This window comes from Pristis pectinata, chromosome 18 (genome assembly GCF_009764475.1).
Source record: "Pristis pectinata isolate sPriPec2 chromosome 18, sPriPec2.1.pri, whole genome shotgun sequence".
In the NCBI taxonomy this organism is placed as follows: Eukaryota; Metazoa; Chordata; class Chondrichthyes; order Rhinopristiformes; family Pristidae; genus Pristis; species Pristis pectinata.
Window position 1 is genome coordinate 322850 of NC_067422.1, and position 18054 is coordinate 340903.

The 18054-nt window shown below is 48.9% G+C and overlaps 1 protein-coding gene and 1 long non-coding RNA gene across 10 annotated transcripts in view; one reads left to right on the forward strand and one right to left on the reverse strand.

Moving 5' to 3' along the window:
* The window catches only part of LOC127579752 (phosphoribosyl pyrophosphate synthase-associated protein 1), an 81350-nt gene that overhangs the window by 11748 nt on the left and 51548 nt on the right, over positions 1–18054 (forward strand). The window lies entirely within an intron of this gene.
* LOC127579754 (uncharacterized) lies at positions 8651–18040 on the reverse strand. Of its 2 annotated transcripts, none has more exons than XR_007957724.1 (4): positions 17987–18040; positions 17463–17533; positions 10340–10412; positions 8651–8875 (listed from the first exon to the last, which is right to left on the reverse strand). It is a non-coding gene; the product is annotated as an uncharacterized LOC127579754 (long non-coding RNA). The 2 variants fall into 2 exon arrangements; XR_007957723.1 differs by having other exon boundaries at positions 17943–17996.

The window sequence follows — 18054 nt, forward strand, 5'->3', positions numbered from 1 at the left end:
AGACAAGATGGGCTGAATAGCCTTCTTGGTGATGTAAATTTTCTGTGATTCTATGATCTTCTATTGAAGGTCTGTACCAAGTGGTTACTCACCCTCATTATTCGGTTCTTCCTCAAGTTACTCCTATATCATTGTGGGTCTTCAGCTTGGCCCCCACCATCCTGGCTGTGGGTCTTGCCCTCGGTCCAGTCAGGAGACAATGACCATGTTCATCAACGACCAGTTTATCAAGTTCATGGTAGAGAAGAACACTGTAAGAGAGTTTAGTTGCTCAATACAGCACAGCTCAGACTGATACCAAGGTGACTTATGGTCCCACTGAGCTCCTGGTGTTGGGGAATCTGAAATTGGTATTGGTAGTGGTTTATTATTGTCACGTGTACTAAGATACAGTGAAAAACTTAGTTTTGCAAGCCAACCATACAGATCATTTCAAAAACATAAGTACTTTGAGGTAGTACAAGGTGAAAGCAGTAACAGAATGCAGAATATAGTGTTACAGTTATAGTTTGTGGCCTCACTGGCACATTTGTAGCTCCAAGCTGAGTGAGCAGGCTTCTGACAGAGGATAGACTTTATCCTCAAAACCAACCCTCGGGCAGTGTGGCTTCTAAAAGATGAACAGCAGCTGAGACCCTCCCTCACTGCCCCCTCTGTGATCTTTCCTGCTCTTCAACTATGTGCTCCCCTAGTCCTCGCTCCATCCTTTCCCTCCACCTTTTTATACTGGCCATCTCCCCCTTTCCTCCAGTCCAGGTGAAGGGTCTCAACCCGAGATGTCGACTATTCATTTCCCTCCCTAGATGCTGCTCGACCCGCTGAGTTCCTCCAGAGCCTCGTGTTGCAAGCAGCAGCTGTGACTGGCTTTCAGAATGAGCGAGTTGTGGGTGCTGGCAGCAGTGTTGTCCCCCACCAATGGGGTGCTCATGGATTGCATTCCTTTGCTGTAAATGGAGATTTGTCAACAGTGAATGGGAGTATAATGGCCATGCGTGTTCCTGCACTCAGGGGATGCCCACAGTGGCACCAAGTCCTCACGGTCACTCTACCTGTTGCCGTAGAGAAGTCGCTGGTGTCAGTGACCCTAATGCTGTAGTGGGCAGCAACCTGAGAGATGAGGCAAATTCCAGCTGCTGCAACCTGTAACGGTGACTTGGACAGTGAGAGCAGTGCAGGGACGTGTTCCGAACTGGAATTGGTTTATTATTGCCACATGTACCAAGGTACAGTGAAAAACTTGTCTTGCATACCGTTTATACAGATCAATTCATTACACAGTGCATTGAGGAAGTACAAGGTAAAACAAAACAGAATGCAGAATAAAGTGTCACAGCAACAGAGAAAGTGCAGTGCAGGCAGACAATAAGGTGCAAGGACAAACACGGTAGATGTGTGTTGAAGTTTTACGGATTCACAGGTCTAAGTGAGGATCATCTTGTAGAAATGTTGCGTTAGTAAACATTCTCTTCTGAGAGGTGTTGTAGAGTGTGAATCCTTGTGAAGTCTTCAGTGAGGAGTCCTCCTAAAAGTGACCACTAAGGGTGTCTGGGAGTCCTCTGGTCCAGCTCCTCCTCATCCATCAGGAGCAATGAGCAGAGTAAACTGTAAGCCTGTGGTATGCTGTAGCAGTATTGGCCGTAAATGCTGTCAAGTGCCACTAGCCCTTAAATACCAGTTCTGGGGCTGCCAAATATTTGGACCTTGAGAAAATGATGGCCTGCCTGAACAGACCGATGTAGTCGAAAGTCACGTGACAAATTTTGGGCATTGCATTACTGCTGACAGCATTAGGGAGCAGGAAAACCATGCTCATAAATAAGATGGGGTTGGCACACAGTCCTAACAGGCACAGAGATGTTACTGCGTTGCCCCACAGCAGCACTCATCCCGAATGGATTTATCGATTTCTTGCTCAGAATATCTTAAGATTGAAGTTTTGGGTCCATAATTGCTCATTCGTAAAGCACAAAGTGAGCATGGAGGTAATGCAAATGGAAAGTCAGTCTTTATTGCAAGAGGTATAGATTATAAAAGAGGGGAAATGTGATGCAAGTTTACAGGACATGGGTGACACCACAGCTGGAGCACCGCACAGTTTCAGTCACTGTGTTTCAGGAAGGATGACATGCCTTCGGGACCAGAAGCAGCACATCTCTCAGTGGTGTAGTGAATATCTCCCTCCCCTGAGAGCGTGGGGACAGGATCAGTGAATACATTCAAAACTGAGATTGACAGATTGTTAATCCAGGTCTATTGAGAGAGGTGGGGGGGGGGGGGGGGGGGAGGAGAGAGAGGTGGGGGGGAGGAGGAGGAGGAGAGGGAGAGAGGTTGGGGGGAGGAGGAGGAGGAGGAGAGGGAGAGAGGTTGGGGGGGAGGAGGAGGAGGAGGAGAGGGAGAGAGGTTGGGGGGGAGGAGGAGGAGGAGAGGGAGAGAGGTGGGGGGGAGGAGGAGGAGGAGGAGAGGGAGGTTGGGGGGGAGGAGGAGGAGGAGAGGGAGGTTGGGGGGGAGGAGGAGGAGGAGAGGGAGGTTGGGGGGAGGAGGAGGAGGAGAGGGAGGGGGGAGGAGGAGGAGGAGGAGAGGGAGGTTGGGGGGAGGAGGAGGAGGAGGAGAGGGAGGTTGGGGGGGAGGAGGAGGAGAGGGAGGTTGGGGGGGAGGAGGAGGAGAGGGAGGTTGGGGGGCAGGAGGAGGAGAGGGAGGTTGGGGGGGCAGGAGGAGGAGAGGGAGGTTGGGGGGGAGGCAGGAGGAGGAGAGGGAGGTTGGGGGGGAGGAGGAGGAGGAGGAGAGGGAGGTGGGGGGAGGAGGAGGAGGAGGAGAGGGAGGTGGGGGGGAGGAGGAGGAGGAGAGAGGGAGGTGGGGGGGAGGAGGAGGAGAGGGAGGTGGGGAGCGGGAGGAGGAGGAGAGGGAGGGGGGAGCGGGAGGAGGAGAGGGAGGGGGGAGCGGGAGGAGGAGGAGAGGGAGGGGGGAGCGGGAGGAGGAGGAGAGGGAGGGGGGGGGAGGAGGAGGAGAGGGAGGTGGGGGGGAGGAGGAGGAGAGGGAGGGGGGGGGGAGGAGGAGGAGAGGGAGGTGGGGGGGAGGAGGAGGTGGGGGGGGTGGGGGGGGGGGAGGAGGAGAGGGAGGTGGGGGGGAGGAGGAGGAGGAGGAGAGGGAGGTGGGGGGGAGGAGGAGGAGGAGGAGAGGGAGGTGGGGGGGGGGGAGGAGGAGAGGGAGGGGGGGGGAGGAGGAGGAGGAGGAGAGGGAGGTGGGAGGAGGAGGAGGAGGAGGAGAGGGAGGTGGGGGGGAGGAGGAGGAGGAGGAGGAGAGGGAGGGGGGGAGCGGGAGGAGGAGGAGAGGGAGGGGGGAGGAGGAGGAGGAGGAGAGGGAGGGGGGAGCGGGAGGAGGAGGAGAGGGAGGGGGGGGGAGAGGAGGAGAGAGAGAGGTGGGGGGGAGAGGAGGAGAGAGAGAGAGGTGGGGGGGGGGGAGAGGAGAGAGAGAGAGAGGGGGGGGGGAGAGGAGGAGAGAGAGAGAGGTGGGGGGGAGAGGAGGAGAGAGAGAGAGGTGGGGGGGAGAGGAGGAGGAGGAGAGAGAGGTGGGGGGGAGAGGAGGAGAGAGAGAGAGGTGGGGGGGAGAGGAGGAGAGAGAGAGAGGTGGGGGGGAGAGGAGGAGAGAGAGAGAGGTGGGGGGGAGAGGAGGAGAGAGAGAGAGGTGGGGGGGAGAGGAGGAGAGAGAGAGAGGTGGGGGGGAGATGAGGAGGAGAGAGAGAGAGGTGGGGGGAGGAGGAGGAGAGAGAGGTGGGGGGATGAGGAGGAGAGAGAGGTGGGGGGAGGAGGAGGAGAGAGAGGTGGGGGGAGGAGGAGGAGAGAGAGGGGGGGGGGAGGAGGAGGAGAGAGAGGTGGGGGGAGGAGGAGGAGAGAGAGGTGGGGGGGGAGGAGGAGAGAGAGAGAGGTGGGGGGAGGAGGAGGAGAGAGAGGTGGGGGGGAGGAGGGGGGGGGAGGAGGAGGGGGGGAGGAGGAGGGGGGGAGGAGGAGGGGGGGAGGAGGAGGGGGGGGGAGGAGGAGGGGGGGAGGAGGGGGGGGGAGGGGGGGAGGGGGGGGAGGAGGAGGGGGGGAGGAGGGGGGGGGAGGAGGGAGGGGAATGGTGGGGGAGGGAGGGGGAATGGTGGAGGATGTTGCTAGCTGCTGCTGATGTTGTTGGGACTCCTTTTTATTGGCCTTTATTCCCAGATGTGTGTTTATTTTAAAATAATATTTTAATCAAATTAAAAAGTTAACACTTAAAATATTGCACTGAACATCCATGATGCACTCCAGTTCCTGAATGCTGACATGACCCTATGCCACGTGCTGTTGCATGTCACAGGGGTGGGGCGGGATTGCAGGGTGTCACAGGGCAGTGGTGCAAGGGGGTGCCGGGTGTCACAGGGGGGCTGTAGGGTGTCTGTTGTGGGGGCTGCGGGGTGCCAGAGGAGAGTGCCAGGTGCCACGGGGGGCTGCTGGGTGTCACGGGGTTGTCATGGTGGGGGGGTGCAGGGTGTCAATGGGCAGTGTAGGAGCCCAGCAGGCATCACTTTGAGCTCCTGTCTTGCAGATCTGCCCCCAAACCCTATCTGCCCATTTGCAGCACTGCCCAGCTTGTCCAGCCACAGCTCATCTGTTGTGGAAAGCCTCACCCTGTCCCTCTGGACCTTGCTGTTGTGATGCACCTCCAGGCAGCCCACCTCCTCCCTCCTTTCTGAAGCTGTGCCACACAAGGGCTCACTGACTTGCATCCACTCCGGTTCAGCAACACTAACTTCACACTCCACGAGAATTGGTTTCAATTTCTTCGTGGACATACGACTCTACCTCTGTAATCCTCTACTGTAATCCTTCTGCCCTCTCTCCCTCCCTCTGACCTGTTTTCCCACTGCCACCTTCCCTCCCTCCTTGTCTCTATCTTGGGTCTCTCTAACTGGATTTGGATGCACTGAGCTGTTACTAAGTGCATTTGTACTTGGATTAGAAAGATTTAGTTTGTAATCTGATGCGTCAAAGCACCAATTTAGAGTAAATTACTGCAGGGTCACCTTCATAGTTCATTACCTTTATAAGAAAGCTGTGACTCATCCAGGAGCAGGCGAACAAGAGCAGGAATCACTGAGGTTGGGAATTCCTGCAGGTTCAGAAAGTATCCAGAGGGCTTGTGAGAGATCCTTCTCCCATTGGTCACTCAGGCTGTGTTCACAGGACCTGTGACTGCCTGTTCCAGTGGTCATTATGCAGAATACTCTGGGAAACTTAGACTGAGACACTACAATAGACTCATGAGTTCTACTCCAGCAGTCCTAAAGTGGGTTGAATGAAATGCATGGCTGCATTCAGCTGAGTGCATTCAGAGGACAGAATCAGTGGTCTGACTGCCCTGCATATAATAGATGCAGGGTGCTCCTTACTGTTGCTTGCAGAGGCAAATAAAGGCAGTGACTCAACTAAACGTCAGTGTCTGGTACAACATTGTGTGTAGAGATGCAGCATGTGACGTGACTGGTTCTTAAAAACACCCTACCCATTTACAGACTGGCCTTTGATCAACATCAAAATAAAGTGAATTGAACTGGTGTCTTTGGAATGTGTCACTTTCAGAGACAGAACTTCCACTATCTTCCCTCATTGATCACTCCTGCTTCCAACTGACAACCCTAAATAATTCCAAATCCCCTCTTCTCACTCTGTAGTTTAAACATCCTTATGAAGATATTCACATAACCCACTTATCTTTGTTGTTAGGACCTGAAATCTGTGCTCTCTCCACCACACAGATCAACACTTTGCTTTTCCCTCAGCCTTTCCATCGGCCTCTTGTTCCTGAGGATCAATGGGCATAGGTTCACCTCCCACCAAAGCACAAAACCTGGGCTAACACTTCAGTGCAGAAGTCAGAACGCTGCTGCACCGTTGGAGGTGCAGGGCAGGAGAAGGCTGTACTGGAACGGCAGTGCCACACCAGAGGGGCACTTTCCAAATCAGACACTATGTCGGAGACATGATGTGCTTTCTCTGTTGAAAGTTAGAGATCCCTTAACCAAAGTCTGGAAGAGTTCTCCTTTGTGGCAAGGGCCAACACTTATCAAGCATTATTTCACATGAGCTACTATTTTGGGATCTTGCTGTGTAGACATTGTCTGCCATATTTCCAACATTAAACCAGCGACAACACGTCAGTAAGTCCTTCTTTGCATGCAAAGCATCTGGAACATCTTGAGGTTATGAAATGATAGAAATTTAGATCTTGCTAATATTGGCTTCTCTTCATTACAAACTCAACCCTCGCCATCACCAATTACATGTGGCAGATGCATTGGTCCACATGAGCACTGGTAGAAGTGGCCACAGCACAATCCCTGTGAAGGCCAAGCCCTGTCTTCACAAAGACAGACTCCTGTGTGTTAGAACATAGAACAGTATAGCACGGGAACAGGCCCTTCAGCCCACCATGTGTGTCGACCATGATGCCAATCCAATCTAATCCCATGTGTCTGCACGTGGTACGTATCCCACGGTTCCCTGCCTGTTCACATCTGTCTAAGTGCCTCAAACGTTGCTATTGTTATGCAGTATTAAGAACATGCAACATGGGATAGACACAGCTTCGTCCTGGCAGCTCAGAAATGGGCATCTAAGTAGATCAACAGCAGCAGCGTACACCACGACAAACTGGCCCTGCATACCTTCACCATACCACCAATTATTCACCTGCCAAGGGTGACTGAAGCCGACTCATCACCTGATGCAGCCAGGAACTTAGCAATTCCACAACTAACAAATTAAGGTTCTGGAAACTTGCCACATCCAGTCGTGTATGGCCCTGACATTTAAACTAACACAATACAGGTCCAAGAGCATCCTCATCCTCAACAAGACTGAAGCATTTACGATCATATTCAACCACAAGTTCCAGTCTTCAACCAGTTTGATTCACTCCACAATCAAGAAACAGTTGAGAGCATCATAAACAGCAAGGTTACAGACCCTGGCAACATACAGCTGTGGTACTGAAGACCTGTACTTCACAACTAGCTCTGCCTCTAGCCAAGCTGTTCCAGTTCAGTTACAACACTGGCATCTACCCAACAATGTGGAAAATTGCCCTGGTACTGTCTTGTTCATCGAAAGCAGGCAATCCAGTTGACCAATTATTGCCCAATCGGTCTGATCTCAAAGTGATGGAAAGCATCATCAACAGTGTACTTCTTCATTTGCCTGGATTTGACTCCAGACCCCACCTTAGCCCTGGTCCAAACTGAATCCCAGAGGTAAGGCAAGGGTGACTGCCCATAACTGCAAGGCCATATTTGACCAAGTGTGGCATCAAGGCACCCTGGAGAAACTGAGTCAAGGCAAAAAGCACTCCATGGTTGGAGCCAGACCTCACACAAAAGTTGCAGTTCTTGAAGGTCAACCATCCCAGCCCCTGGACATCACTGCTGGTGTTCCTCAGGGTCCAACCGTCTCAGCCACTTCATCAAAGACCTACCTTTCTTCACAAGGTCAGAAGCAGGGATGTTTTGCACAATATTCAATTACATTTGCAATTCCTCAGCAGATGAAGCAGCCAAGCAAGACCTGGACAACAGTCAGGCACATTTGCCAAGCAATGACCGTCACCAAGAGGGAGAGTCTAACCATCTGTCCTTCACATTCAATGACATCACCATCAACATTCTGGGAACCAAATCCAACCAGAAACTTGAGTGAACCAGCCACATAAATTCATACTCATCTATAACAAAGAGGAAATTGGTGAGAGAGACAAGTGGTTGTATGTGAAAACAGAAAATACTGGAAATATGCCACAGGTCTGGTCATGTTTGTGGGAAGAGAAACAGCTGACAAAGTGCTTTCAACCTGAAACATTAACTCTGTCTCTTCCCAGAGGTGTGATCCGACTTGCTAAGTGTTTCCAGTATTTACTGTTTTTGTTTTAGATTTCTAGAACCTGCATTTTTTTTAATTTTCACTGACTGGTTGTGTTGTGACTAAGCAGGACAATGATTGTGATGCGTGTGAAAGTGACTGAGTGGCATGTTATCTGGGGCAGTGACCGGATGTGACCGATAATGCAGATAACTGAAATTGCTGCCTTTACACAAAGCACGGCTCTAGATATGCCCCAGGACGTTAATAACTTTCATGCTGCAAATTTGTCACCTGCAGCTTGCAAGACAGCAGATGGTGATTAAAAAACACCTGAAATCCACACAAAGGATCTTAAGGGATAAAGAATTATGAAATGCAAGTTAGTAGTGGGAGATATTGACGCACTGTCTGTGCTTCTGACCTCAAAGAGTTAGCCTACTGAAGGGAAACCAAGATTAGTGAGGTTTGAAAGGGTGTGGGAGTGAAGGGAGAGTAGCATTAAACTGGGTGAGATTTGTGGGTGGGAGTGCTGGAATTCTTTCCCTAATCCAACCGATGGAATTCTGTGTTCCTGATGTACAAAATTATAGATTGTTAATCAATTGTTGAAAGCTTAATCCATGATCATAGTTAGCAGACATCAAGTCCAGTTCAGTGTTGATCAATGACATTATGAGGGTCTGGGGAAAGGGTCATGGCAAAGGTTCTGCCTGGAGCCCAGGGCCATGCACACTCCACTGTCACGATCACAAAGTCAAAGAAGATGTATTGAATGGACCAAAACATTTAATTCGCAGCATTATAAGACAAGGAGAACAGATGAAGTTTTGAGAAATTAGTTGCAGAGATGTTCACTTCCCAGAGCAAGATGTGACAAGCTGGGGAATTGTCAGCCCTGTCCTGTGATGGCCACGTGACTCCAGTCCATCTGTAGCTCCTCCTCTTGATCCCTCCAGCAGCTTTCCTTGGACTGTGATGGGTCTGGATGAGGTTTGAAAATTGGTCTGTAATATAAATAATGTCTCTAGGATTACCGTGTGTGCAGCTGAGTCAACGTTAAAAATCACTTCACAATAGAACCAGAGGATTGTCAAACCCTCCTCTGTTCTCGTTTCCTTTTACAAAGGAGGTTTAGTCAGTGATGACAGATCACATTGTTACAATAGTTCAATATTCCACAATTCACACTATTTACAATCAAAAGCTTTAAATTACAACACAGTCATCTCTATCCAGAATGCACTCGAGCCCCTGTGGTGCCCACTGGTCCCGGAAAGCCCCCAGTGTACCCATGGAAAACACTCCCCTGTTGTCACACAATAGAATCATACAGCACGAAACCAGCTCTTTCAGCTCACTCTGTCCATGCTGATCGCGATGCCGACCCACACTAATCCCGTAGGCCTGTCCTAACCAAATACCCATCTAAGAGAGGTTCACACCAACAACCTGCATTGACCACCAACATTGCCATCACCCTGTCATACAATCTTCATTCCATGTGCTTCTATCCACCATGCCCCTCCCTTTCCCACATGCACTCATACCCACAGTGTCACAGCCAGCCACCCCTCCAGAACTGGATCAGAACATTGCAAATTGCAGTCATAAAATTCTTCACAAGACAGAACAATGTTCTACCAATTGCCCCTCAAACTCACTCCCAGGTGCCTGACTCGAAGAGATAACTCCATGGGTCAATAATTACCATCAGGTTATGTCAGCCAGTTGTAACACTGACCGTTAGCAACCAGCTGTTCAGCTATTAATATCTAAAACTAGAAAGTGCATTGGTCAACATATTCCTTCACCATCAGCTGAAACATCCCCCCCCCCCACACCCTTAAATTTCTGCACACACGTTTCTTGGTGAGGGGTGATGGTGCGGAAAACAAACTTGGGCATTAAAGCGGGGTTCAAAATCTATGGGTAATGCAGTGGCGCAGCTAGCAGAGCCACAGCCTCACAGCTCCAGTGACCTGGGTTCGAGGCTGACCTCGGGTACTGCCTGCATGAAGTTTGTACGTTCTCCGTGACTGAATGGGTTTCTGCCCAACTCCCAAACATCATGCAGATTAGTAGGTTAACTGGCAACTAAGTTGGTGTACAAGTGAGGAGTAGAATCTGGGAGGTAGCTGATGGCAACATGGGGAGAACAAAATAGTCTGGGGTCGAATTGGCTGAGGTGGAGTCGGATTGGCGTGGGTGGGTGCCTGATTGTGCTGTATGACTTTCCAACTCTACATTCCCAACATCATGCTGTTCAAAATCATTTCATTTTGAATAATAACCAACCTCAAGAATTTATTTTCATCAATAACTCCTCAGAGACAGGCTCGACCGCCAGTTATGCTGTACAGAGTTCACAAGGGCAGAGGACACATTAAACCTGAAGGATTGGAGGATGTGGACACGAGTGACTGAAGGAGCTGGTTCTTGCTGCATGACTCTCGGATAGTGTAGCTCACCTTTCCTCCTGATCAAAGCACACTCCAGCTGAGCCCATCCTGACAGAACAACCACAAACTTCTCAGTGTCCTCCTGCAAAACAACACAAAAAGTGAAATATTGCAAGTCATTTGAAAGAGGAAAACAAAATTCCTGTCCTCTAAGTGGGTCTTAAAGGGAGTACTTTACACAGACAGACCTTCATCAGACTGAGGCATGAGAGATTGGAAACACTTCATAACAAAGCACGAGCTGATTGGCACAGAGCAGCTTACAGTCTCATTGGGATAGCATGAGGAGCAGGAGAACCATTTAAAGAAAAATCAGATTATTAATTTAACCTGCTCCACTCAAGGGAAGACTAGGCCAGAATTAGAATCAGGTTTATTATCATTGATTTATACGTCGTGAAATTTGTTTTCTTGCGGCAGCAGTACAGTCCAAAGATATAAAATGACTATAAATTACAACCTAAATAAAAGGAAAAATGAAGTAGTCTTCATGGGTTCAAGAACGGTTCAGAAATCTGATGGCAGAGGGAAAGAAGATGTTCCTGAATCATTGAGTGTGGGTCTTCAGGCTCCTGTACCTCCTCCTCAATGGTAGTAACGAGAAGAATCAGAATCAGATTTATTATCACTGACATACATTGTGAAGTTTGTTGTTTTGTGGCAGCAGTACAGTGCAAGGTGTAAAAATTACTATAAGTTACCAAAGATAAAATAGTGCAGAAAAGGAATGATAAGGTAGAGTCTATGAGTTCATGGACCATTCAGAAACCTGATGGCAGAGGGGAAGAAGCTGTTCCTGAAATGTCCTCGATGGTGGGGAGGGTTTTGCCCGTGATGGAGCTGGCTGAGTCTACAACCCTCTGCAGCCTCTTGCGATCCTGTGCATTGGAGCCTCCATACAAGGCTCTGATGCAACCAGTCAGAATGCTCTCCACTGTACACCTATAGAAATTTGCAAGAGTCTTTGGTGACATACCAAATCTCCTCAAACTCCTAACGAAATAGAGCTGGTGGTGTGGCTTTTTCACAACTGCTCCAATGTGTTGGGCCCAGGATAGATTCTCCCAGATGTTGACACCCAGAAACTTGAAGCTGCTCACCCTTTCCACTGCTGACCCCTCAATGAGGACTGGTGTGTGTTCTCCCAACTTCCCCTTCCTGAAGTCCACAATCAATTCCTTGGTTTTGCTGATGTTAAGTGTGAAGTTATTGTGACACCACTCAATCAGCCGATCTATCTCACCATCTGAGATTCTGCCAGCGACAGTGGTATCATTGGCAAATTTATAGATGGTGTTTGAGCTGTGCTTAGCCACACAGTCATGAGTGTAGAGAGAGTACAGCAGTGGGCTAAGCACGCATCCTTGAGGTCCGCCTGTGTTGGTTGTCAGCGAGGAGGAGATGTTGTTACCGATCTGCACTAACTGTGGTCTCCTGATAAGGAAGTCAAGAATCCAGTTGCAGACGGAGGTACAGAGGCCCAGGTTTTGAAGTTTGATTAATACTGAGGGGGTGATGGTGTTGAACGCCAAGCTGTAATCGATAAACAGCAGCCGGATGGATGTTCTGCTGTTGTCTAAGTGCTCCAAAGCCAGGTGGAGAGCCAGTGAGATTGCTGTAGATCTGTAGTAGCAGTGGGCAAATTGCAGTGGATCCAGGTCCTTGCTTAGGCAGGAATTATGTCTAGCCATAACCAACTTCTCAAAGCATTTCATCACAATAGATGTGAGTGCTACCAGGCGATAGTCGTTGAGGCAGCTCACCCTGCTCTTCTTGAGCACTGGTATGATTGAGGCCCTTTTGAAGCAGGTGGGAACCTCTGACTGCAGCAGTGAGAGGTTGAAGATGTCCTTGAACACTCCAGCCAGTTGGTCGGCTCCGCCGGTGGGGATTCGCACAGGTGTAGAGTTATTCTCCCTTTCAAAGCATGCATAAAAGGTGTTGAGCTCATCGGGGAGTGAAGCATCACTGTCATTTATGCTGTTAAGTTTCCCCTATAAGGTAATGGCATGCAAACCCTGCCACAGCTGTTGTGCATCTTTACACAGAATTGCTTTTTTATTCTCACGGTGGCCTTCTGTAGATTATACCTGGACTTTTGTAGGGTTCTGGTTCACCGGTTTTGAACACCACAGATCTGGACCTCAGCAGACTGTGAATCTCCTGGTTCATTCAGGGCTTCTGGTTTGGGAAAACTCGGTATGTTCTCAATGGCACACACTCATCCACGCAGGTCTTGATGAAGTTGGTGATGGCCGTGGCATATTCATTCAGATCTGAAAATAAATCCCTGAATATGGTCCAGTCCACTGATTCAAAGCAGTCCTGTAAATGTTCCTCCGCCTCCCCTGACCATACCTTCATGTCCTCACCACTGGTGCTATGGTCCTCAGTTTCTGCCTATATGTCAGGAGTAGAAGTACAGCCAGGTGATCGGACTTGCCAAAGTGCGGGCGTGGGATGGCACAGTCAGCGTTCTTGGTGGTGGTGTAACAGTGATCGAGTGTGTTGGCCCCTCTGGGTCTGCAGCCTGTCATCACAATTTCTCTCTTTCAGCCCTGGAGGCTGCCCAGAGTTAACCCAGATGAAGTCCAATAAACTCTGTCCAAATGTAGATAATTTCATCCCACTAGAGAATAAAGATAACATTTCTGATGTTTAATAACTTCTGCCCTTTGACTCTTGGTAACATACTGATCTCTCTTTCCTGGGCTGAAAGTGGACGAGCTCATACTTGCACACATTAAACTGGACTTGCTACAGTTCTGCACTACTCAACACATCTGTTTGCAACTTTCTGTTCTCATTATGCACTATGCCATTTACAGACTTGGAAATACAGCTCTCTATTCCCTCAACCAAGCCATCAAGGAATAGGGTGAAAAGCAGAGGTTCTAAATATACCCCTGGGTAACTAGTCACCTTGTCTCATCTCAACAGAGAATATACTCTCATTTCCATTCACTTCTATCTAGCAATCAATTTCCAACTTAAGTCAACAAGTTCTGTGCATTGTTTGCTAACTTTAGGAAATTTCAAAAAAAATACAAGCAGACATTTCTCCCTGATCCAGCCAATTGGGGATCCTCAAAATCATCCAAATTAGTTAGGCATGACTTGCACTCTACAGAAGAATATCGGCTCATATAAACATATGATTCAGGAACAGGAATAGGTCACTCAGCACCTTGTACCTGCTCTGCCATTTAATAAGAGAATGGCCAAACTGGTTATAACCTCAGATCTGCATTCCTGTCTACCACGATAAACTTTCACTCCCTTGCTCATCAAGAATTTATCTACATCTGCCTTAAAAATATGCAAAGATTCATTTAGGCAGGGTTTAAACTAAAATGGCAGGAGGACAAGGGGAAAATTAGGAGAGAAACAAAGGATAGGAAGGTGAGATCAAGAATGAGAAGCAAACAGGTCCTCAGTGCAAAATAATACTTAGGGGAATAAGGATTAAAAAGTGTTTCATAATGAGAGGAGCATTGGCAATAAGGTGGATGTATTAATTTACAAATAGATATAAATGGGCATAATATAATTGGAATTATGGAGACACAGCTGCAGTAGAGCCAAGGAAGGAAAATGAACAGCCAGGGAAATGCCACATTTAGGATGGACAGGCAAAAAGGAAAAGGAGGCAAAGAGAAGATTAAGACAAGTGAGGAAGGATATTAGCTCGAATGATGTGCTGTGTGGATGGAGCTAAGAAATACCAAGAAGCAGAAAACATTGGTGGGAGTTGTCTACAGACCCCGGAGTAGTGCTGTGGGGGGATGGCATTAAACAGGAAATTACAGGAGTATGTGATAAGGATACAATTATTATCATTGGTGACTTTAATTTACACAAAAATTGGGCTAACCAAATACTGTGGAGGTGGAGTTCCTACTGTGTATACAGGGTTGTTTTCTGGACCAGTAAGTCAAGGAACCAACTGGAGAGCAGGCCATCCTAGACTGGGAAAGAATGAATTAGCAATCTTTCTATCCGAGGCCCCTTGGGAAGAAGCTCCCATATTACGGCAAAATCGTTCAGCAACTCGGAGAGTGGTGTGGTCGATTCTGAGACTGGAGTCCTATGAGATTAGGAAACATTACTTAGGGGTTGATGAAGGAGCAACAATGGCAAACAGTGCGTGGATGACCCACAACAATTGTTCACTCCTGTCCAGCACAACACAGGGGTGGCTTGACAATGACTAATGAGAAAAATTAGAGATAGATCCAAGGAGAAGACATAAATTAGCCCAAAACAGAGTGCAAGAGTAAACATGCCAGGAACATAAAATTAATTGTATAAGCTTCTATTGATATGTGAAGAGAAAAAGATTGAAGACAAATGTGGGTCCTTTCAGTCAGATACAGGGGAAGTTAAAAGGGAAACGAACTAAATGCATTTTTGGTCTGTCTTCACAAAGGAGGACACAAGAAATGTTTGTGAACCTAGGGTCTTGTCGGAGGTATGGCAAGTAAGCTTGCAGATGATATGAAAATTGGTGGTGTATATAACGAGGAAGATTGTTTAAGGCTACAGCATGTTATAGATCAGCTGGAAAGCTGGGTGGATCAATGGCAATAGAATTTAATTCTGACTAATGCAAGGTGATGCACTTTAGGAGGGGAAATGAGGGTAGATCGTACACAGTAAATGGTGGGGCCCTAAGGAACAGGGAGACCTTGGTTTACAAATCCACAGATCCCCAAAAGTGGCAGCACAGAGGATAAGGTAGTGAAGACGGCATATGGGATACTTGCCATCATTTGCCGTGGAATGGAAGATAAGAGCAAGAGTGTTGTATTACAACTTTATAAGATATTGGTTAGGACACAGCTGGAGCATTGTGTGCGGTTCTGGCCACCACACTACAGGAAGGATGTGATTGCGGTGGAGAGGGAGATTCACCAGGATGTTGCCTGGATTGGAGCAGTTCAGTTAGAAGCAGACACTGGATAGGCTGGGTTGGGCTTATTTCTGAAGGGGAGGAGTGTATGGCATCACCTGATAGAGGTGGACAAAATTATGAGGGGGTAGATAGTAGAAATCTTTTTCCCGTGGTGGGACTGTCTAAGGCAAGAGGACATAGGTTTAAGGTGAGAGGTAGGAGGTTTAGAGTTCTCCATTTCCAAGCAACATCCTGGTGAATCTCTTCTGTACTCTCTCTGATGCTACCACATCCTTCCTGTAGTGCAGCAACCAGAGCAGTACACAATGTTCCAATTGCACTGTAACTAATATTTTGTACAGCTGCAACATGACATCCCTACTCTTATACTCAATCCCTTGGCCCATGAAGGCAAACATACCAAGTGCCTTTATCACTACCCTACCCATCTGAGTCACCATTTTCAGGAAGCTATTAACTTGCACCCAAGTTCTCTCTGTACGTCAACACTAAGGTCCCCAAGGTTGACTCTGCACGTCCTACCAGAATTTGACTTCCCAAAATGCATTACACCACACTTGTCTGCGCTAAATTCCATCTGCCAGTGTTCGACCCAACACTCCAGCTGACCTGCACCCACTGTATCCTTGGACAACCTTCTCTGCTATCTATGACCAATTTTCATGCCATCTGCAAACTTACCAAATGAGACCACCTATATTCTCATTCAAGTCATTTATTTATATTACAAACAACAAAGGCCACAGCACTGATTCCTGAAGTACATCACTTGTTTCAGACTTCCAGCCAGAAAACCACTCGTCCACCACTACCCCCTGCCTCTTATCACTAAGATAGATCCAGTTTACCAACATGCCTTGGGTCACTTGTACCTTAACCTTCTGGACCAGCCTGGTTTGAGTCTGGAACGCACTGCCTGAAGAGGTGGTGAAGGCAGGACACTGTCACAACATTTAAGAACCATCTAGACCAGTGTATAAACTGCCAAGACATAGAAAGCTATGGACCAAATGTGTGTAAATGGGATTAATGTAACTAACATTTTGTACAGCTGCAACATGATGTGGGTACAACAGTGATCAAAAGGCCCATTTCTGTGCTGTATGGCTACAAGTTTAGTGAAAAGTAACTGAATGCACTCAGTATTGGCGGGGAAATGGAAATTAATGGCATTGGAAGTCAATAAATCCACAGTGCCTGATAGTCTGCGCATCTGCGGAAGTGGCCCTCGGAATAATGGATGTATTGATGGTCACTTGCCAACATTCTTTAGAGTCTGAATTAATTCCTACAGATTAGAGGCTAGCTAATGTAACCCACTGTTTAAACAGAGAGAAATTGGGGGATTCTAGGCCAGTTAGCCAGGCATGGGTGTTGGGGAAAACGCCAGAGTTCATTATTAAAGATGTAACAGCAGAGCACTTGGAAAACAGTGAAGGACTGGTGTTAAACTGGGCGGGTTTACAAAAGGGACATCACAGTTAACAAATTTCGTGGAATTGTTTGTGGACGTAATTAGTAGAGTGGAGGTGGGAGAACGAGTACATGTGGGGTGTACGGATTTTCACAAGGCTTTTGACAATGTCCCACGAAAGAAATTAGAGTGCAAAACTAAAGCAGGTGGGATTGGGAATAATGGTCTGCTGTGGATAAGCAACTAGTTGACCTACAGGAAACAGAGGGCAGCAATCAATGGCAGTAACTAGTGGTGTACTGCAGGGATCAGTGCTGGGATCCCAGCTATTCACAATATATATTAGTGATTTCAGACGAGAGAATTAAATGCTGAATCCAATCGGTTTGTATAGATGCACTTCAATAGACACTCAACAGTCTATCCTTGTGTTCAGTAACCAAGCAGCAGTTCTATGAGGTCTTTGTACAATCCCGACCCAACCTGTGCATCACAGCCTCGTCACTGGTACTGAGATTTACTCAAATTTCACCCCAACTCTCACTCTGAGGGGTCAGAGAGAGTCTGGTGCAAAGCACAGACACCCCCTGCTCATTCCTACTGTCTTTGTCCACCCCAACCCCAACACACCAGCCCCCACCACACCCCAACCTCACCCGCCCCCACCACACCCAAACTCCACCCACTCCAACCCCACCCCACACACCAACTCCACTCACCCCCACCCCCACCACACCCCAACCCTTGCACCCACGCCAACCTCACCCACTCTAACAATCCCCACCCCACCCCTGATGGGTTACCTGCACGGTGGGGACCCTGTTGCACCCTCCTCTGAGACTCGGCCACCGCTCCCTCCACATCATCCGCAAACCTGCAGAGAGTCGGCAAAAACTCAGAATGGGCGAGAACTGGGTGGGCGGTTGGGGGAATGTGTCGGGTGGTGGTGGGGGGGCGAAGTGTCGGAGTGACGGGGGGGGGGGGAAGAAATCGGTCCTTACTCTGACTGTTCCCTGGGTGGGGGATAGAAAGGGAGTCAGTCCCTACCCGGCTGCACCCTGTTGGGTTTGGTTGGGGATGTGAGGGGTGTAGAGGTGGGTGTGGGTGAGAGGTGGTGGGTTGAGGAGTGGGGGCGAGGGATGGGGACCGCTGAGTAGTGGGGGGAGGTAGAGGGTTGAGGGGTGGGGGGTGGGCACGAGGGAGGGGTGAGGAATGGGGTGGGGTGTTGTGGGAGAGGATTGAGGGACAGGAGGTCGGGGTGGGGCTGAGGGGTCGCTCCTTACGCCGGCTGCACCCTGGGGTGGGGGGGAGTGGGGTCGCTCCTTACGCCGGCTGCACCCTGGGGTGGGGGGGAGTGGGGTCGCTCCTTACGCCGGCTGCACCCTGGGGTGGGGG